At 42.9% G+C, this 22,512-nt stretch overlaps 1 protein-coding gene across 15 annotated transcripts in view; it reads left to right on the top strand.

Moving 5' to 3' along the window:
- Positions 1 to 22,512, top strand: part of TENM4 (teneurin transmembrane protein 4) — a 3,083,677-nt gene that overhangs the window by 2,371,330 nt on the left and 689,835 nt on the right. The window lies entirely within an intron of this gene.

Below are 22,512 nucleotides of genomic sequence, written 5' to 3'. Positions count from 1 at the left end.
TGAATATCTACATAAATTTGTTGGCTTTTTGGGTTTCTCTTCATTGAATTACTTCTCCATATCCTTTGTCCATTTATCAGTTAGAGTTCCTGATATTTTCTGTCTATTGGAAGGAGTTCCTAGTGTATTATAAATATTAAACCCTTGTCACTTTTAGGTAAATATCTTTTCCCAAACTATGTACATCTATTATTTTTTTAAGCAAAAACATTAATTCTGGGATTACCAAATTTATTTTATTTTATTTTATTTTTTTTAACTGCAGGAGTTGTGCCTTTAGGAGTTTTAAGACTTTATTTCCCACCTCCAGGTCACAAAGATATTCTTCTATGTTGTTTTCTAATAACTCACAGAGGCGAAAGGAGCATGAGGCTCAGGCTCCTCCCAACAGAAGCCCCATGCTTTAGGAATCGCAGGTGGACATGGAGGATAAAGAGTTCTGTTTTCTCTCCTTCAGAGGACCTCATAAGCCAACTGGAAGGCAACTAGGCAGAGAGGGCTTTAATTAAATTTTCTATTTTTTAAGCTTTTTGAACTTCAGGGGTGCTCATATTTTGCATCATGCCGGCGATAGTTAATGAGTGCAGGTGTCCCCCAGGAGGGCTGCCACCACAACGGCTTGAGATGAGGTGGCCTGCAGCCTCCATCTCCACTCCAGTCTGATAAGCTGTGGTGTCAGGCAGAGAGGCACCTGTGAAGTTGAAAGACAGTGGAAAGGAAGAAGGTGACAGCCTGTTCCGTCATGATAATGTCATGGTATGGAGGGCCCCGGCCTCCATCGTAGGGGGCCCATGTGAAAGGTTGGCCACCATGATGTGTGAGCAGGAGCCTGGCTCAGGGAACCTAGGGCCTCTGTTCTTGACTGGACTTTGCTTCCTGGGGCCATCCCTTGTACACATCACTCTTACATGATGATGAATTCTAGAAAATTAAAGCAGGGCAGGGGGAGTTTGAATGTCACCCCATTTGTCCACCTTTTCTTACTTATTGGGGATATAGACCCAGAATGAGGAAGCAGCTTATGGAAAATTACATGACTTGTGGGCTGGAGACCCAGAGCCAGGGCTTCAGCTGCTTCACCTAGAAAAATCCTGGACTTTGGAGACAGACAGTCCTGGGTTTGAACCTAGCTCTAAGAGTCATTCATTAATTAATTTCACAAATAAAGGTGGTGTTTGCCACCATGGTCAGTGTTTTAAGTGAGATCTACTCAGAATTTTGAAATCTTGGGGGAATTTGACCCAGTTGCAGTTGAGAGAAGGTTCTGGAAGATTATGGGCTAAGGTCTACAGATGAATCAAAGTTAAGCTGGTAGAGAGGGAAGAGCTTGTTGGATGGACAGAGGGATGGTTGGATGAGTGACATGAGCCTGAGTTTAAGAGGTTGACTATTTCTTCACCTTGTGCTCTCAGCCCATGAAGACTTGCTGGTAAATTGCTAAATCTGGCAGAGAATGAGGAAAGGAAGATCTCTTTCCCTGGCTATCAATAGTTTGAGTGTTTCAGTTAAAGTAAGCACCTGTTCTATTGAAGTGCCCACCTCTGTTTCTCTCCGTTTCTTTGAACCCTATCACTGGTCCTTGGGAAGGGTAAATGCAAAAGAAAAAAAAAGTGAGAGCAGTGTTAATCATGCTGAAATGTAATGCGCCCCTCTGAACCTCGGAAGATGAGAAATTATACATGCTGATTTCATCCACTACTTAACTCAGGGGGTGACAGGCTGCAATTGAAGAGGCTTTGGCAGGTTAAGTGCTGCAAACCCTTGCCCAGGCTCTTAAGCATCTCTCGGAAACCTCTGAGACTGGTTGGTAATTTGGTGGTGTCATTTGGAGTGACTCCTGGCCCTGCCAGCTGCAGGGACAGTTCTCAGTTAAAAAAAAAAAAAAAAAGATTTCATTTTCAGCTAGGATGTGGTCTGTTCTTTTGTTGTCTGGGGACCGGAGACTGTTAAGGGAAAAGAGAGTGGGGAGGAGATTCTGCAAAGAAATGAAAGCAGACAAGAATGGGCTTGTGTGCCTTGCGAACACCAAAGCCCCCTTGACAAGGCTTCATCATTACTGGAGTCAGGGAAGAAATGAGGGACAAAACTAACATTTATTTGACATTTACTGTGTACCAAGCACCTACCATTCCTGAACGTATTGACTCCACACATCTCCCTGAGACAGCTGTTGTTATGTGGAGAAATTAGGCTAATTAATTTGCTCAATACAATGATGACAACAGTGATGACGATGGTGATAAAGGTTTATATTTATATGGCAGAGACTATTATAAGCTCCTTATCTGCATTATTTACTCCTCACAATAACCCTGTGGGGTAGGTGCTGTTATGATCCACATTCTTCAGATGAGGAAAATCAACCCTAGAAAGATAAAATAACCTGCCGTTTAGCTGGTAAATGGCAGCACTGGGGTTCAAACGCAGGCAGATTACCTGCAGAACCTGTGCTTTTAACCACTAGGACGGAAGTTGGAAAGCAAGTCTGACATAGTCTAAACGTCCTTGCCCTTGCAGCCACACCTGGCTGTCCCATCTCATACTGATATAAATAGTATTACAGGTGAGCATGTATGGAGTGTTGGTCAAGGGTGGCCTCTGTACTTGGTTGACATTACTGCGTATTTAATTCTCACTGTCTCTGTCGAGGTTGGTGGACACTGAAGCTCAGAGAGGACAATTGATCTGCTCAGGATCACAAATGCTAATTGTGGCTCTGGGCCACTTTTTAAGCTACATGGTTTCACTTGCTGGCTTATTTCATTAAACATATAAAATAATTCCTGGAGGCTTGGTCTGTTGAATGAGCAGTGATTTCAACAAACTGAGTGCCTGCTTGCTCTTGGCTTCTCTGTGGTGGGATACCAAGTGATAAAACCGATCCAGTCCTGCCCTGGAGGAGTCCCTAGTCTTGGGGTGGGACTCTGGCCTTGGTGTCTTCCTGCCCCCATCCCCAAGGGCCACAGCGAACTCACATGGTAGGACTTTGCCTCTTTCAACCCTATGCTGGTTTCCTTTTGACTAAAGAAACAGCAGCTTCCACCTGCTTTAGTCTGATTTAGATGTAGTAAGTGACTATCACTTATTATTGCTATTAATCTGACACGAAGGAGGCTTGAAACTCTTGATCCTGAGAAATAAAAGACCCAGCTGCCCTGCCAAAAGAAAGATCAATAACTTTCCAAATTGTTGCTTTTTGAAGTCTTCAAGGAAGAAGTTGTGTTTTTTGGTCTAAGCAGGCCATTTGAATGTCACATTTGTTCTGTCTCTCTTCTTTTTCTTTTCTTCCAATAATTTGGGTAAAACGATGATAAAACTGCTCTATTTTTAGGTAGTTTCAGCAGGTTGTTGACACATTGGATTAGCATAAGTCAGTTATTTCCAAAGCTCCAATTCATATTGCCAAGACAATTATAAGCAAGTAAATAATTATATATTTTTTCCTCTCACAAGTAGCTATGGACAAAATGATGGCAATTCGTTCATTGTACCTAATCAATAACATATGTGCATCAGAGAAGGTGTGATATGTATTAACTCTTGGCAGAAGGAATAGGAATTTAAAGGAATCATTTTCATAGACTCTCCTGGAGAGGGAAAAGAAGAGGGAGAGGAAGGCGAGGGACAGACAAAGAGAGAGAACAAAAATAATCTTTCTGGCTGACTCACAGGTGGTAACTTCTTGTAAAGGAATCCTCCAATGAGAGTGTCAGGGATTCTAGCAGCCATGCACATAAGGTCAGAAGGTAAGAAAGAGAAAACAGCACGTATTGAGTAGGTTTACCTTCGTAGGTATTCACACATAGATTTACTTCATCTTCTCACTTTTGCCATGTGAATTAGCCCTTAGTTTCCCCATTTTACAGATAAGGAAATGGAGGCCAAAGGCCCAAGAAAAGTCTTGTCAAATGTGATCCAGCCAATTTGTATCAGAATGAGGATGTAAATCCAGGTTCAAATAATTCCAAAGTTTAGTATTCACCTTTTGTAGTACATTTTTGCCCAAGATATGTAAATGATACCTATTGTATTATTATTTTCTGATCCAAGGAGGAAGAAAATATTGAAAGTCTCAAATGAGAGCTGTGAATGGGTGACTAGGCTTTGACTGACATATAGCCTTCTGGCAGAGCTATAAAATGAATGATAGGAACTTTTCTACAGTGACTTGTATCATTCATTCATTCATTCATTCATTCATTCATCTACTGTTTATTGTGATGTAATTTCTCCTGTGTTTAGATCTATTGTGACTTCTAGCTACCCTACTGGGCCTAGAAACACAAGAAGGAATAGAGCATCTTCCCAGGCCTCAAGGAGCTTACAATGAATGTGGGGGAGACAGGGAAGTTGACTGCCAGGCACCATACAGTGGAACAGCACAAGGGAATTAACACCTAATGTTAGTGCCAAAAGAGAAAATTACCTGTTGGTTACATCACCTTTGGAACTCCACGAATTGCCCCTGAAGCAGAAAGAGGATCACACTGTGAGAGGAGCACACAGTCCCCATCATACTCCCTCAGGACATCCCCTAATCCACAGCCTGTGCACTGGCTGCAGAGGCTAGTGGGCCCTTAAACCTGTGAATCACTCTGTCTGCCACCTCCTACAAACTGTATAGTAGCAGTTGCATAAGGAACACACACCTATGAAGCACATTTCCCTTGCAGCTTGGCAAATGCCATGGTAAAGTTTATTCCAAGGGCCTTTAGGAGCCCAACCAGCCTGGGCCTTCCTCAGGAAGGTGACGCAGAGAAGGCATTCCTGAGAAGGGTCTTGGAGAAGAACTGGAAGGCTCTGCACCTCCACTAATGCTGCCCTGAGTCATCTGTGAAAACCCTTTCACAGCATCAGAGCTGGGTCTAAAACAGTTGTGGGAAGGTCTAGTGGAAAGAATGAAACCTATAAAATGGCCACAGAGTGCCTGTTTTGCAGACTGCTTTAAGGATTCGACAGGTTAGTAATTTAAAGGGTCTAGCATGATAACCACTAGCTTTCTGTGGCTCTTGATCACTTGAAGCATGATCTTTGACCTAAGCATGGGTTCTCTTGCTTAGAGCCCATCAGTGTCTTCCTATTGATTTCAAAGTAAAGTTTAAAGTCCTTAACATTTTCAGACCTTATATGATTCAGCTCCTAATGCCTTACCCCACCACAGGTTTTTTCCACCCTTGCCTCTACACGCACTGGGCATCTGCATGTTCCTTAATCGTACTGGGTTTCTCCAATGTCACTTCCTCCATGGACCCTCCGAGACCCCCTGAGATCTGGTGGAGCTGCCCTTGTCCTTGGGCTCAGCTCCTCCTGCTTCCCTCTGTGCCTGTTGCTGTCATGGTAGATCACTAATCTGTGTGGTAATCAAATGCTCATGCCTGTCTCCCCACTGCAGTGTAAGCTCCAAAGGGCAGTAACTGTGGCTATCATGTTCATCATTGTGTCCTCAGCACCTGGCCCAGAGCTTGGCAAAAAATGTTTCTGGAATAGACAATGGGAGTTAGAGAAGGCTGGTCAGAAGGCAGCAGAGGTCAGCCTCTTGTGGGTATTTGCCTTCTGTCTCTGGTAGGATTTTAGCTTTTAGGCTGTCTGATGTTTTAGGGGCTATGAGGGGCCTAAGGAGGAGGAAGGCCCATGGGCTGGGATTTTCCTTCACCAAAGACCAACAAACTATTCTTTAGGAAGAAAGTTGTCACAACAAAGGGACACTTACCTAATGTGTAATGGGTATTTTGGGGTAGATATAGTGCTTATCCCAGCTCAAAGCCTCTTGGGGCTGCAATTTTTAGTGCCAGGAGTTGGAAAACAATTTTCTATTTATACTTTGCTAAATCCTTGTGATTACATATATTTTCCTGAAAGTCTGAGTGGCAATCCCGTATTTATCCTCGCAATCAAAGCCATTGTGGATTATCAGGTAAATACCTCATCAGTAAGATTTTGAAACATGTCTCCGAACAGTTTTTGTTTTCTTCATAAAAAAACTAAATGTTAAAGAAAAAGCAATGTATCTATTGTACTGTAAATTCCTCTAGCTAATTTTGATTATCCTTATCAAATGCACTTGAGAAAAGAGATTTACAAGGTGGTAAATTATGAAGACTGATATTTAAAGCAAATGTAGGACAATTGGTATGGTAGACAGGACCACTGACATGAGTGTTAGACTGGGCTGGGGTTAAACTGTCACTGTGGCATTTATAGATGTGTAACTTGGGACCTCAGTGTGATAGAAGCCTCAGTTTTCTTGTTGTAAAATTGGGATGAAAATACTTCAAAGAGTTACTGGATTAAATCCAATAGTGCAGATGCCATGTAACAGATGTTTAATAAGTGCTCATTATTTTTTGGTATCATTGTTAAATAATATCATACAATATTTCATTGCCCACTAATAAATTGGCTTCATTCAGACTTTTACCATAGCTTTTCCATACCTACGGAAATTTTAGGTAGAGCTACATGAATTTTGGAGCCACCTCCTGATGGAGATATCTGGGGGTTTGGGGGAAAGGGAATCAGACTTGGGCAGGGAAAAAATAGTAAGATTATGAGGGAGCAAGAGGAGAGAGAGACTACAGAGGAACCCTCTCCCCCAGGCCTTCTCATCCATGGCAGCCCCATTGGGCAGGTGGGTGCTGAGATTTAAGGAAGGTGCGTGTATCTGTCGTATTCACTGCTTCCTCTCCAGTACCCAGCAAGTCCGGACTCCGGCTCATGCAGTTATGGAGCATGTGTGTGTTTAATGAATAGTTTCCATGACAGAGCTAAGATTACTCATCTTTTCTTTTCATAGACAGTATCTCCTCAGTGATGTCACTGAGGTAAGATAAGGGTCACCCAAAGCATTTTTCCATCTCAATCAGCAAAGTAACCATCATCTCTGGGAATATGATGGCATTCAGAAGGTGAGAGCTAACAGCTCCAGGTGAAAACATCAAAGTCATTGAACATTAAGTTGAAGGACGAGACCCAGAAAAAATTCTTTTGGCTTATGCGTCACTTGCAAGCAAGCCAACAAATTCACGGTCATTTCACTGAAACAATAAAGGAAGGAGATCCCAAAGTACTTCTAACTAGCAAAGATTGGTGAAAGAGATGAAATGTATAGGATATGCCACATAAAAATTAGGATATGCCACATAAAAAAAATGTATAGGATATGCCATATAAAATGATCTTTTCCCTAAGTATGTGTAATCTATTATTTTTAGTATCATTTAGTAAAACAACATGAAGAAATGTTATTAGTTTATTCATAACTTTGGTCCCCCAGCTCTATCTTTTCCAAAAGAATCACTATGATAATTATATCATATGAAAATCTGCGATGGCTAGACTCTGTGCCAGACACTTTACACCCATTGTCTCATGTAACCCTCACATTGCCTCTGGGAGATAAGTGTTTCATCCCCATTTATCAGATGAGGAAACATGAGTTTCAGAGACAGCAGATAGTGACAAACAAACCACACCAATACCACACAGTTGGTAAGTGGCACAGCCACAAGTCAAACTCAGGTTAGTCAAATTCCGTACTTATTACATCGCAGGTTATTTTCTGATAATGTATTACATTTCCCAGTTCCACATTTTTTTACCTTCCGGTTGGGAGAAAACCTCATGAGGATGAGTTCTAAACTTAAATGCCTGTAGGAATCAGGCAGGTAGAGCAAGTGGGCTGGATGGGAATGGAGAACACACAGCGATTGCCCTGAAGGGGGCAGCTGCCACTGAACTGCAGTACCTTGTGGTCAAAAAGGAAGGCGAGTGTTTTGTCATTACACCTTTTATTGTTCCAAGAGACACTGGAAATCCAGATTTTTAATGTAAAGTTTTGTTATTTTAACATATTTTCAGTTAATTTAATTAAAAGAAAAAACAACTGTACTAGCCAACAAAATATATCAGGAGTTGCAATCCACCTGTGTTTGTCAGTGTCCAATGATCTGCTCACCATTCACGTCAGACTAATTGCCAGTCAGGCAATGTGTTTGTTCCAACAGTATTGCCACTGCTGACGTCTTAGAGCTCTCTCCCAGGAATATTCTTTGAAACAAGAAGGTGGGCCACACCAGAAAATCAGTCTAATAATAATGGTTCAAGCTCATTGACTGCTACGTATTTGTAGGCATTTTGTCTACGTTATTTCATTTAATCCTCCAACACTCCCATGGTACACTATCATGCTTCTCTTACTGGTGAAAGAACAGGTTCAGAGAGGTTGAGAGACTTACCCAGGGTCACAGAGCTACAAAAATAGCAGAGTAGGACTTGAACCTAGGTCTGCCTGGCTTCTAAATCTGTGCTCTTAACCTCTGCACTGTACTGTCTCCCACAGGCTCTATAAATACTGACGAGCTGCCCCAGGCATCGCTTTGTTCAGTTCCCATTGTTCCCCAGGATTGGATGTCAGAGAGTGTGGGAACTTGCTCTAGTAATGAACACCTTGCCTGGAAAAGCATCAGTCTTCCAAGTAAAGTGCTCTGTGCATCATAAAACCTTCAATTTAGCCCCATTATATTTTAGGTCCATGAGGGATAGATTGCAGTTCCTGCTTTCCCGCTGATTAGAGCATCCTATTTACGTGTATACGGTACCTATTAGATGGTGCATTTTGCAGAATTAGCTCCCTGATGAACAGGTATTATTTCCCCCTCTGCTGACATGCAGCAGCTGTCTGCACTCATTGTGTTCAAGCCTCTGCACCTGAAATTGGGAAGTGAGGGGAAATGGTGTAAAACTCAGCAGTTACACGTCTTACCTTCAAGCTTAAAGATGTGTAAGACCAGGTTCTACTGATTGTATCTCCTTTGCTACTTATGTGAACTTGGACAAGCATTTTAATCAGTCTTGGTCTCAGTTTCTTCATCTGCAAATTGGAATGACCGTTTTTCCAAACTGGATGCAAGAATCTCATCCAGAAGGCCTCTTGAGATACATATGGTATTGCTCCAACTTCTGATACTTGTCACAAATATGTACTGAGTTGAGGACACAGGGCCTAGTTTTTAGACTAGACTTGTAAGTAAACATGTTACTTACATTTCTATGGTACAGGTTTTATTCTTCTAGGTGACTAACCAATTGGCCTGACACCATTTACTGAATAGTCTATTCTTTCCTTCTATTGATTTGACTACTACTTCCAGCATATATGAAATCTCATAGACACATAGTCTCTGTATTTTTTTTCTGTTGTGATATTTATTTTCCCATCTATATCACACTGTTTAAGTAACATAGCTTGCTATCTGGAAAAGCAACTGTCTTTTCTTTCTTCTTCTTTTCAAAGTAGTCTTTTTGTGCCAGTCAGGGTCTCTGCAGGAAATAGACAGCACCCTCAAAAGGGGTGACTGAAGAATTTAATGAATGACCTATTAACAAATGTGTGGGTAAGGACAGAGACCCAAGAAGCGGTGCTAAGTACCCAGAGACTAGCAATACTGGGAGTTGTAACAAAACTAAGGCTAAGGGGTGAAGGGAAGACACATGTATTAGAATGCAGAAAAACTTGCTTGATGGATGGGGATTCATTGAAGGGCTTGGAGCTGATGGTAAATTTGGTTCATACTTAAAAAATAATACTCTGACATTGTGGTAGGGATGTGAACTAGTCCAACTGTATTTGAGGCTGGTAAGGATGAACACTCTAAAATCATGAATTTGACACAAGTTACATTTACTGAAATAAGAACAAAGGATCTCTTTCCAGCTAAAGACACCAGAGATCGGGGGATGATCACTGAGTTTCAGCCTCTCAAACTTCCCCAATTTCTGCAGAGGGGTGGCACTGATACTGTGCCTGCTGGATCTCATACCTTCACCCATATCATTCCAAAAGTCTAGCATAATCCCCTTAAATATCATCTGGACCTGACATCTGGGTTCTAAGGCCAATGCTACCAGCATCATCTCACTACATTGTCACAGGTTGCATGATAATTGCTAGGCATCAGACACGGACAGTCACATGGGGCTCTGTAATACGACCAGTCTGTAATAATGCACATTTAGTCTGCTGTATCACAGGCTTAGGGCATTGTGGGCAGGGCAGGAAGAGACCATTCAGAGACAGTTTTTAGTACATTCTGAGATATGATGGGTTGATATTTCTATAACACATTTTGCATTGTAGTTGTGGGTTAAATTTAAGAAATTCCCCTCCTCACTTTAAGATGATCTCTCAGTATATATCTAGAAGGTCTCATTTATAGCCTTCTCATCCATAAAGTTACCCTTAAATAAAGTCTCAAGAGAATTGGGAATTCACATGGCGAAAAATCTGACAGTCTATTAAAATACCAAACAGAGGCATTTAACTCCATCATTGTCATTGGGATATGCTTTTGTAGTTGAAGTGACAATCTCCTGGCACAAATGACAATTTTCAGCCTGATTTTATATCCTTGATTTTGAGGGAAGGAATGTGATTGGTGCAGCACCATCTTGCCTGCTTCTTGGTCATACCATTGATGACAAGCTTGATGAAAGATAAATTCCTACTCTTGACAGAGGAGGGAGAGGTTCCCTGTGTGAACAGAATCAACATGCTGATCCTGAGTGGGAAGAAATGTCATGCGCCTTTCTATTTCATTCATATATTCTTTCTACCTGATCACATACATTATTAGGATTTTAGGGAAAGCATCCTGAAACTTATGAATTGTACAATAAATTTTTGAAATCAATTTAACAAGCATTTATTGTATGCCCAGCCCAGTATGAGAAACTGGGATTCGGAAATGAGAATATGTAGCTCTTGCTCATGGAGTTAATGGAGAAGTCAGACACATAAATGAACGATAATAAAGCAGAATAAATATTATCCAACTGCACAAAGTACTGTAGGAACCCACTGAGGAAGAGGCTGTGGCTCTGTAATGAATAGAAGAGGGATGTTCTTTGTGTTTGAGGACACTTTGATGATGATGATAACTTTTATCTAAGTAAGGATACAGTTGGAGGTAAAGTTTTTTAAAAGTCTGATCTGCAGTTTTCCTTCTCTCTAGGTAACTTTTCTCTACCCTTTTCTCTACCCTTTGCCCCTATTTTAACCCTCCCACCTCGACCTCAGCACTTCCCAGCAGACTTGTCCTATTTTTATGTGACTTTTATGCTTTTGTTTTGTTTTACTTTTACTATGAAAATTTCAAGCTTATGCAAAACTAGAAGCGAACCTAATAACCTCCTCATGTATTCACGACCCAGCTTCAACAATGATCAGTATCTGGTCATTGGATTATTTTGAGTCAAATTCCAAGACATCTTATTATTTCATCTGTAAATACTTTAGTGTGTATCTCAAAAAAAGTTAAAGATTTCCCCACCTTATAAAGAAAACAAAATCTGGATGATGTGTAAGAATCCCTTAATAGCATCAGTTATCCAGTTGCTGTTCATATTATCCTGATTGTTTTGTAGAATTTTACAACCAGTTATATTTAATACTAGATTTATTCTTTTTTTAGTGCCTTAGTCTATCACCCAGGCTGGAGTGCAGTGGTGCAGTCATAGCTTATTGCAACCTCAAATTGCTAAGCTCAAAGGATCCTCCTGCCTCAGCCTCCCAAGTAGCTAGGACTACAGGCATGCAACACCATGCACAGCTGATTTATTTTTTCTTTGTAGAGATGGGGTCTTGCTATGTTGCCCAGACTGGTCTTGAACTATTGGCCTCAAGTGATCCTTCCACTCAGCCTCCCACAGTGCTGAGATTACAGGCATGAGCCACCATGCCTGGCCATAGATTTATCCTTATGCCTATGTGTGTGTGTGTGTGTGTGTGTGTGTGTGTGTGTGTGTGTGTGTGTGTATATATATGCCTTTTTACTTTAAAAAAAAGTTTGCAGAGATACAATAAAAACTGAAAGTATTTTTTGTTTTTACTACACTATCATCAGTATCTAGCTCAGTGCCTGGTCCATAGTGGTTGTTCAGTTAGTATTTATTGAATGAATGGCGGGAAGGAGAGAGGAAATTAAGAAGTTAGGAAGTTGGAGGTCAGGAAGGAAAAAAAGAAACAAAGGAAGGAAGGGAAGGAGGGAGGCAGGGAGGCAGGGAGGGAGGGAAGGGAGGGAGGGAAGGAGAAGGGAAGAAAGAAGGAAGGCAGGCAGGAGGAAAGGAAGGCAGGTAGGCAGGCAGGCAGGGAGGAAGGGAGGGAGGGAGAGAGGGAGGGAGGGAGGGAAGGAACCCTTAGCCTCACTACCCACATTAGTTTTTTGAATGCCTCTTCTTACAAAGGCATAATTTGGTACTCTTGTGATCACACTATGTGTACAGTTTGTGTCCTGCTTTCCCCACATGGTGACATAAGCATTTTTCATCAGGCCCATGAATGATTGACAGAACTTCCTGCCTCTGCTTCGGGTCCTGTGTGTCCCTGTCTGGCCCAGAGCTCTCTGGGGATACCACCTCATAAGCTCCCCGATAATCATGGCTTTCCAGGCCTCTGATCAACAAGATGTAATATTGGCATTTACTCAGCTGGCACTGTGCTAAAGGTCATTTTAGTAATATTTATCATTTAATTTCCTGAAATTGTCAATCTCATGTCTGGGGAAGGGGGCAGCTTACTAAGTGGATGAAGAGCTAATAATTCTAAGACATCTGGGAGGATTCTTCATCTAGCAGGACTGTTGTGATCATAGCCCTGATTTTACCAGAGTCCAGAAGCCTTTAGGTGGAGAGTGCTGTAAAGGAGTGATATTTTGGGGGGTATCCCCAGAACATGGCAAATAAAGCTCAGGGCATAGTAATTACTATGGTAACATTTCAGAGTGGAAACATTTCCATTCCATTTAGTCTATTTCCATCTCTCAGTTAACCTAATGCATAGTGATGCACTTGACCTGTTTTGATGTTCCAGGAATTGAGTGTTCGTGTGGTATGTTTTATAGTCCTTACATACCTATAAACATACGCCACACTTGGACAGTTGTTGCTACAAGTGGGCAAGATAATTTAGGGGTTATCAACCAAAGGCCTACATTTAACCAAAAAAGAAATCGTCATCAATTATATTTGTCTTGCCCATCTTTCTTGGTGAACGGTGATTGTTTTTGAAATGATTTAGTACCTGCTGTACTATAGGCAATACTGTCTTCCAATATGACTTGCCTGTTTAAAATTTGCCCTTTAAACTTGCTTCGAGAACTGCAAAGTCAATGGGTTATGATCAGAGTGGGGCACAACCATGTTCAAGAGCAGAAATTTTGACAAAGTCACATTTGCAAAACACCAGGTCATCATAGTAGGATCGAGGCAGAATGCTAGGTGAGAGTGGACAACACACCCAGGTGGATTCAAAATGGCTCAAGCGATTCCCTGGAAAACTGAATAGGGATTGTCCCCAGGTTAGGTTTTACAAACAGAATCCTCTCACAGCAAGTCAGGCTGATGTCAGAGTTGGCTATGAAAGTGGCCTCAGGACAGAAGGAGAAATATTCTGAACCAAATCTGCAACACAGGCATCTTTGGGGACAACCTAAAAGAATGTGTAGCATTGGAGATAATGCCATTGCTTTAGAAACTTCCAGGTAAGACTCCAGTCCTCAGACAAGGCATGTGCTAGTTACCACCCTGTTTAGTGGACCATTTAAAAGGAGGCTGCCCACAGTCACTCGATGAAGCATCGCCTACCATGTGGAGTGTGTGGCATTAGCACCTCATTTGCTCTGTCTCCTAGCCTTTTGTCTCAGTTTTCCTTTTCTGTAAAATGGGAGGCTGTGACATGTGTCTCATCATCCTCACATGATTTTGGTGAAGACTGTGAACAAAAGTTCTCTGAAAAGGAATTTGGAGGAAAGAGATTTTATTCCAGTGAACAGTTTGCATAATGGGAAGACATGGCCTTTGGTGCAAACAGAAGAAGGTGTGTTCCGGAGAACAGAGAGGGTTCAAGTTGTTTTTTTTTTTTTGGAGATGGAGTCTCGCTCTGTCACCCAGGCTGGAGTGCAGTGGTGCGACCTTGGTTCACTGCAATCTCTGCCTCCCAGGTCCAAGCAATTCTCCTGCCTCGGCCTCCTGAGTAGCTGGGATTACAGGTGCCCACCACCACGGCTGGCTAATTTTTGTATTTTTAGTAGAGATGGGGTTTCACCATGTTGGCCAGGATGGTCTTGAACTCCTGACCTCAGGTGATCTACCTGCCTCAGCCTCCCAAAGTGCTCGGATTGCAGGCGTGAGTCACCATGCCTGGCTGAGGGTTCAAGTTTTATAGCAAAAGTTCTCACCTAAGTTCACAATCAAGTCTGTTCATGCAAATGAAGGATTCAAACTTGCTGAGTTTTTGATTGGTCAACATGGCTGAGCCCTGATTGGTAAAGGCAGGTGAGCTCTGGTTGGTTCAGGTGAGCTCTGAAATTCTCAAAGTTAAAAAGGTATGGTTTTGGTTTTTAGGGAACTCTTGTCAGCAAATGACTTCTTGGCTCTATTTTAAATGTAGGCCGAGTTAGCCACTGGGGATCCATCTTGAAGGATTAGCTCTTTCAGGTTCACATTTGTTCACAACATCAAATAAAATCATACATATGGAAATTCTTCATAACCTACCAACACACTGCACACATAGAATATTATTTTATTCATGCCAGCTTATCTTTAGGACAGACTTAAACCTTTTAGATTTCAAATTCTTTTTTGGTGGTGGTGTTATTGTTTTGGGGCTTCTGTGCATATGACGTAGGGAGAGTTATCACATATCTGTGCAACTTTAATTTTTCAGCAACACAGAATCAGAAAAGGGATGGGTTGAGGGTCTTTGTTTTATCCTCTGAAGCCACTATATTTCCGACCTCTTTGGTACATAGGAACACTTAAGTATTTGGAGGCAGGCTGCTGGGTCACCACTGAGTCTGTCTTTTCTAAGTAAAACGTCACCAGCTCCTTCAACCACATTACTTATTTTAAGGTAGAGAAAAATATAAATATAAGCTTTGAAGCAGACAGACCTGTGCTTGCATTCCTAGGCTTTTTGTATCTTTGTGTGACCTCTCTGAGCCTTGACATCCATTCTTCCTTGTTAAATGGCACCAAGTCGTTATAAGAATCAAAGAAATGAAATAAAATGAACTTGCAGTAGAGTGCCACTCACTAAGTGTTCATTTCCCTTGACTTCCTTCAAGATTCCCTGTAATGCATTAATCAGGACACTGGGTAGGGTTCGTCAGCCAGCTCTGCCTTCCCCAAACATCTCTGTGTCGTGTCCCGGAAACAACATCTACTTAAAATAACGGTGATAACACAAAGATGCCATTCAATGAGGGCTTGCTATGTGCCAGGCAGGGTGCTAAGTACTTTTATGTAGCTTTCACTTTTTAACTTTATTCTCTGTCTGGGCGATGTTATAAACTCACTTTGCAAGTGAAAAAACCAAGGTCACAACAAAAATAAACAATAGGCCCACATTTAGCCTCTGCAGATAAAAAGTGGTGAGTCTATGTTTTGTCTCAAAGATTGGCAAAATTCTCCTATAAGAATCACAAAGTAAATATTTTGGGTTTTGCAGGTCATATAGATTTTGTCACAACTACTCAACTCTGCCTTATAGTGGAAAGCAGCCATAGAGGCTATGCAAACAAATGGACATGGCTGTGTACCAATAAAACTATGTAAATAAACAAAACCTGGTCAACTGGCTTTGGCCTGCAGGCTTGAGTTTGCTGACCCCAATGGTAAACCCTCTTGTTTTTTTTTTTCTCCCTGTTCTTCTATTTTCATTGCATATCTCTGGCTGGTTGATCATAAATATATCCTTTGTAGCCTTTCTTGGCGGTGGATACATAAGCTATAAGCTATTTTTACAGCTTTTCTGATTTGCTTGATTGATTATAAGTGTTTTTCATGTACCAGGCGTCACGTCAGACTCATTTACAAACCATGATGCATTAGAGATCGTCACACTTCCAGGATGGCATGTTTGTGGAGTGACAGATGAGGCTTAGGAGGTCTAAGCAATTCAGTCTGGCTTGTCAGGTTCAAGGCGAAAACTATTTTTTCCCCTAAAAACCATGTTAAAAGACAGTCCAGAAATGAGATTGCTTAGGTCAGAAAGCCTTCCTGGAGTTGACCATCATGATTAGACTCTCCCTCTCTACAAATTATCAACCAGAAGCTGGGCTTTCCCTGTAAGATCTGTTTTATCAGATAGATTTGAAGGGGAGGAAAACCCCCCAAAGAAAACAAATACAATCTAAACTCGACTAAAACATAAGGTCATGGAATGTCAGTGCCAATCTGGTCCAGGAGGCAGATGTATGGCCATCTTCCTCCAGCCCTCAGCAAGTATTTCTCTTTGGTGACTCGTGCTGGCTAAGCCTTGTTTTCCTGCCCCATAAGGTAAAAGTATTTAGGGCCCAAAGAGCACTACATCCTTTCCCCCCTGACTGTCCACCTACCTGGGAGACAGCTTTATCCCAACATTTAAGAAATGATCTTGTTCATAAATCGCCAGCCTTGCCAATGAGGGTATCCATCTGCCTGAGTCTCTCTGTCATTTTTCTGTCCCTGTCTCTGTCATTTTTCTGTCCCTGCTCCTTTCTCTGGCCCACCTCTCTTTCCCTCACACTGCCCTTTTATTTTCTACTTCTTAAGAAAGAACTTGGGTCTGCGAAACAGAAAGTCCTCGAAAACCTTAATTTGTTGTGTCTCCCATCTGTCTGCCTCTTCCCCTCCTGCTCCCTTCCTTCCCTCTTCTCTGTCTCCTTTTTCTTCCCTTTGGAATAAATGCACAGAGGCCAGAGAGGAGGCTGCTGCGGGACTCCACAGCTAGCCAGCAGAGAGAGCAAGGAGCAGAATTTTCCCCTTGCCTCTCTGGCCTGCCCAGGCCTCTCTGTTGGGAATGTCCTACTCCTAATCTTCCATGGGGGTCATGCACATCCTTCTGTCAGCAACTTGCACAAATCAAGTAGCTGCAGGCAGTCATGCTCTGTGGCTCTCTCTGTTCCCACGATGTCACCTAGGCAGTGGTGTGAGGAGCCCATTTGGAAGGAGAGGTCTGTTGGGTGGGGGCTGGGCATGATTGGGGTAGTAGAGGGGAGGTCACTCTTGGTTCCATGGGAACCCAAAGCCTCTGTGGCTCTAGAGGGTTGTGGTCTTACCCTTGCCTATGTGACTGGCAATTGTGTTTGGGTCAGGCATTCAGCTGAAACCAAGAGCTGGCTGGCAGTCAGGGTCACCTCTAACCATATGCCTCTCCTTCCTCGCCCTCAGTGCTCTCTGCTCCTTCCAGCCTTCTAATTCATCCTGGCGGCAGCAGGACAGGGAAAGGGTGAGTCTTTGACATGTTTTGGAGGTATTCAGGAGCAAGACTCCAGAATTCAGTGCCAGCTGAATTATTTTTTCTTAGGTATTTACTGTGCAGCACATATGTTTCCTGAACCCTTTATACATGTTATCTCATTTCATTTTATGAAATAGGTAGTATTATCCTGATTTTACAAATCAGAAAACTGATGTTTAATTTGGATTTGAGGGGGCTGAGGAAATCAGGGACTAGAAGTGACTCCCAGTTTCATTTGTTTCCATGGCACCCAGCACGGGGCTCTTCACCTCCTTGGCTCCAATCTAGGCTTGTTGAACTATTGCACCGAGTCACGGATGATTAGGTAGATGATCATGCCCTCAACAAAAAAAAGGGATGTCAGAGGAGAAACAAGTTTGGGATGGAGAAGATGATTGGTCTGGATGTTTATTCCACAGAGATTTATTTTTATTTTTAATTTTTTATTTGAGATGGAGTCTCGCTCTGTTGCCCAGGCTGGAGTGCAGTGGCACGATCTCAGCTCACTGCAACATCCACCTCCTGGGTTTGAGCAATCTTGTGCCTCAGCCTCCTGAGTAGCTGGGATTACAGATGCCTGCCATCACGCCTGGCTAATTTTTGTACTTTTAGTAGAGATGAGGTTTCACCATGTTGGTCAGGCTGGTCTCGAACTCCTGACCTCAAGTGATCTGCCTGCCTCAGCCTCTCAAAGTTCTGAGATTATAGGTGTAAGCCAATGTGCCCAGCCTCAACAGAGATTTACTGAGTATCCCCTATATGGCTGGCACTGTCCCAGGCTGTGGGATAGATACTAAACAAGTCAGACAAAAGTCTGTGTCCTTGAGCTTGCATTCTAGTAAGGGAAGGCAGACAGAAACACCATCAGTGAGTAGATGATACCATATATGAGAAGGCAAGAGTGATAGGGAGAAAAACTAGGAAATAAGGAAGGTTGTCACGTGGAAGCCATGTCAATTGCAAATTAAAAGAGGGTAAGATTTGAACAAAGATTTACAGGATATCTCCTTTAAGGGGGAAAATCTTAAAAATATCTGGCAGACAACAGCCTTGAGGTAGGCCCGTGACCAGTGCACAGGAAGAAAGCAAAAAGGAAGGAGAGTATGGCCAGGGAGGGCAAGCAAGGAGGTGAGTGGGAAGGCAGTGAGGTCTGAGGCGGGCAGCGGGGGCGGGCAGGCCACGTAGAATCTTGGAGGCCAGTGTGAGAATTGAGCTTTTACTCAGAGTGTGTTGGGGGTCACTGAAGGGTTCTGAGCAGAGGAATAACATGATTGATACACTTTTTAAGAAATCACTCTGGCTGCTGGGTTGAGAACACCCTGAAGGGTGTGGTAGTAGGGAGCAGGAGCAGCATCAGAAGTTAGAAGTTAGAAGACTGTGACAGGGCCAGGAGTAGTGACTCACGCCTGTAATTCCAGCACTCTGGGAAGCTGAGGTGGGAGGATCACTCGAGACCAGGAGTTCGAGACCAGCCTGGGTGACATAGTGAGACCCCATCTCTACCAAAAAGAAAAAATTAGCCAGGTATGGTGGTGCACACCTGTAGCCCTAGCTACTCAAGAGGCTGAGATGGGAGGATCACTTAAGTCCAGAGGTTTGAGCCTGCAGTGAGCTGTGATTGTGCCACTGCACTGTAGGCTAGGTGACAGAGTGAGACCCTGTCTCAGAGAAAAAAAAAAAAAAAACCAAGAAAGGAAAATAAAGAGGGCTGTGACAGTATTCTGGGCAAGAGTTGATGACAGCATGGACTAAGGTGTTAGCAGTAGAGGTGGCTGGAAGTTGCGTATGAGGTGCCTGGGTGGGAAGGACAGAGGTGATCCCTAGCAGTGGTCAGTGTGGAGTCAGCAGCTAATTCATGATTGTTGATTAAAAAGAAGAAAATCTGGGAGGTTGGAGACCTTTTTCTTAGTGATTACTGGAGAGGCAGCCCCATTCTCAAGGGCCTGGGGTAGACTTGGGATTTCTAACAGGAGGCACAGTTATGTGTGAACTTGTCTCATATTCCTCACTCGTCTGGAAGTTTCCTGAGGGCAGGGACTATGTCTGCTTTATCCCATTAGTCCCAGTGCCCAGCCCAGGGGCCAGCAAACAGTAAGCAATAGCAGGTGGACAATGTGATAGAATGAGACACAAGAACTTGATCTCCAGGCACACTCTGTTCACCTCGTCCTCCAGTCTGGCTTCCTGGATCCAGACATGAGACTTGGCATCATCACAGGCTGGGATAGAGAGAATATGAATTCTCCTCTGGGCCCTACTGTGTAACTGCTGTCTGAGTCTGGACTGTGTTTCTATATAAAATGAGGTTTCAGATATTTCTTCAGCAATATTAATAATCTCTGCCTGGATTGCATTCCGGAGAAAGCTTTCCTGGCCACTCAGAACAAGTTCCCTAACTCTCTCTCCCCTTTCTCTGCCCTATTTTTTCCACAATACTTGCCAGTATCGGAAACCATTGTCTGTAAGTGTACATGTGTGTTTTGCATTTGTTGCCTGCTAGAGCATAAACCCCATAAAAGCAGAGGTTTTTGTCTGTCTTATTCACTGCTAAACCTCTGTCATCTGGAATGGTGTGTGCTACATGGAAAGTGCTAAATATCTATTTATGAATGAAGGAATGATTGATTGATTGTGGGGACTCAACAATATGTAGAAATGTGCTTTGCAAACCACAAAGGGCAAAGCAAATGAAAGGTGTTCAGCTATTATTATAAATGTGCTGCACACTTTAGCATAGTTTTCACTCCTCCCACAGCATTTTCCAAGGAAACATCGGTGAATATATTTTTTTTTTTTTCTATTTGGGTTTTCTTCAAAAAGAAGAATTCCGACAACCTAATTTAAGAGACTTTCCAGGTGTGGAATTCAGTGACGGATCCTCATCTCTTAGCAACGTCACATAGGAGCTGCTCACCAGGTAAAGGGGGTGACAATTTCAAGTGGGCGTGCTAAGTGTCAGGGATGAGACAGGTGATAGGAGGAAGGATGAGACCCTCCCCAGCCGGTGGAGGGGAACAAACCTGAAGCAGAAATTGGGACCCTGGTATCATAGTCCTGGGCAAGCCATTCCCCTTTGAGCCTCATTTCCTCCATACAGTGAAGGGGGTTGGCAAGATTCCTTACAGCTCTAGCATCCTGTGATTGGCATTTCCAGTTGGGCACTTTGAGGATAAAAAATATCATTTATTGGGCAAGTCCCTGTGTGAAGAGCTTTATATGTAATGCCATCTAATCCTCATTTTATATCTGTAAGATAGGATTATAATTACCCCCATTTTCTGGATGAGGAAACTGAGGCATAGAGAAGATAAGGTCACTGTTCATAGGGGCTGCCATAACAAAATACCATAAATTGGGTGGCTTAAACAACAGACATTTATTTTTCACAGTTTTAGAGGTTGGAAGTCCAAGATCAAGGTGCCAGCCAATTGGGTTCCCACTGAAGACCTTCTCCCGAGCTTGCAGATGGCCTTTTTCTCTTCCTTTTCTTATGAAACCACTAATACCATCATGAGTGCCTCACCCTCATGACCGAATCTAACCCTAATTACTTTCCAAAAGCCTAGTGTCTAAATACCATCACAGTGGGGGTTAATTCAACAATGAATTTTGTGAAGACACAACCATTCTGTCTATAACTATTGCATAGCTAGCAAGTGATACAACCAAAACTTAACTGTGATCAGTAGCTGGAATTTTGACTCTGAGGCATCTTGTATGATCCCTCTGTTTTGATATGGGATACTAATGAAAGAGATTCTGCTGTATTGGAAAAGTCCTTTGGGAGGCAACCAGTGTTTGCCATGAGTGCCACCTCCGTGTAATTGGGCACCATGGCAGCATTGCTCACCACTGTATCCTTGGTATAGCCTTATACCAGAACATGAAAGATATTCAGTAAGTGTCTATTACATAAATGAACAAATGGCTGTGTGAAAAGACTAATGACTATGGTTGGGTACAGAAGGCTCACAAAATGGTTTTGCCCAGGTATCCTGGGAAATGGGGCCCCTTGAGTCTTACCAAAAGAAGTGAGAGGATAGATATAATTAAACAGCTGATTTATACTACATTACTCCAGCTGCATGTGCCTGTCTTTATAGACAGGGAAATGGAGGCTGAAGGAAGCATAGGTCCCTATGCTAAGCAGCAGAGAAGCGGCTTGCCAAAGGTCACGTCGATGTCTGGCGAGTGTGGCTGTCTGCGGGGCCCCACTGCAGACAGTGTAGTACTAAAGTGCCAAGAGAATGAGGTCCTCCCTGGGGAGGCACTGAGCCCCCATCTTAGACCTCCTCTAGTGGGGAAAGAACCCTGGCCCTAAAGTGAGTCAAGTGGGTCTCCATCATCTTTGAGTTCATCATGGGGAAAATAAGTCAGCCAGCCTTATAGTCTTGTCCTGAAGTCCATGGCCTATTAGGAGTTCCTTAAATGGTGAAGAAAATGCAGAGGAAGCTATGAGGGTTTGGTATAAGGCGGCTCTAGAGTCTCCCTACAAGACCTGTGTAAAGGCACCGTGGTGATGGCCTAGTAGGGTATGGGGGTAAAAGGCCGAAGGACCTGCCTGGAAGCTTTATTTATGCAGCAGACACACTTGTGACGTGCCTGCATGTTTATTTGGTGGGAGCTGGCACTAGTGAAGTGTATGTAGAAGTTAAAACACCACTCTTCCCCAACCCTTAATAATGCCATCTTTGATTTTGGAAGAGAAAGAACAGTTTCTAAGTAAGATGCATCCCTAGTGATGAGCAAATTGGTGTGAAAGGGGAGAGTGAAACCCAGGATAGAGATTGCAGGAGACCTGTGTGGTAATGGAGGCTTCTGCAAAGGCGGTGGTTTGGTGGGAAAAGGAGAGAAACCCCGAACCATAAGATCAGGACTTGCAGCCTAAGAGAAAGCAGGGATTGCAGGAGTCTTTTACATTTGTTCAACTAATATTGTATGGTTGCAAATCACTTTCAGATACTTCATTTTCTGAAATCTTCACTTTGGCCTTGAGGCAGTTGGGGGGAAAATGGTTTATGCCCATTTTACAGATGAGGAAAGTGTGATTGTCAGGGCTTAAGTGGCTTTCCAAGAAAGTTACCAGGAGAAGGAAAGTGAAGCGGATTTTTAGAATTCCAGCTCCAGCTCTCCTTTGCTTCCCCATAATGAAAGCAGGTGACTGACACCAAGAACTTGGCTTTGGGAACAGGGACATGGTAGCTCTTTTCGCAGAGACGGCAATTACAGTAATA

The sequence above is a fragment of the Chlorocebus sabaeus genome, chromosome 1 (genome assembly GCF_047675955.1).
Source record: "Chlorocebus sabaeus isolate Y175 chromosome 1, mChlSab1.0.hap1, whole genome shotgun sequence".
NCBI lineage: Eukaryota > Metazoa > Chordata > Mammalia > Primates > Cercopithecidae > Chlorocebus > Chlorocebus sabaeus.
The sequence above is the reverse complement of the archived record's forward strand: the minus strand, read 5'-3'. Positions and strand labels throughout refer to the sequence as shown.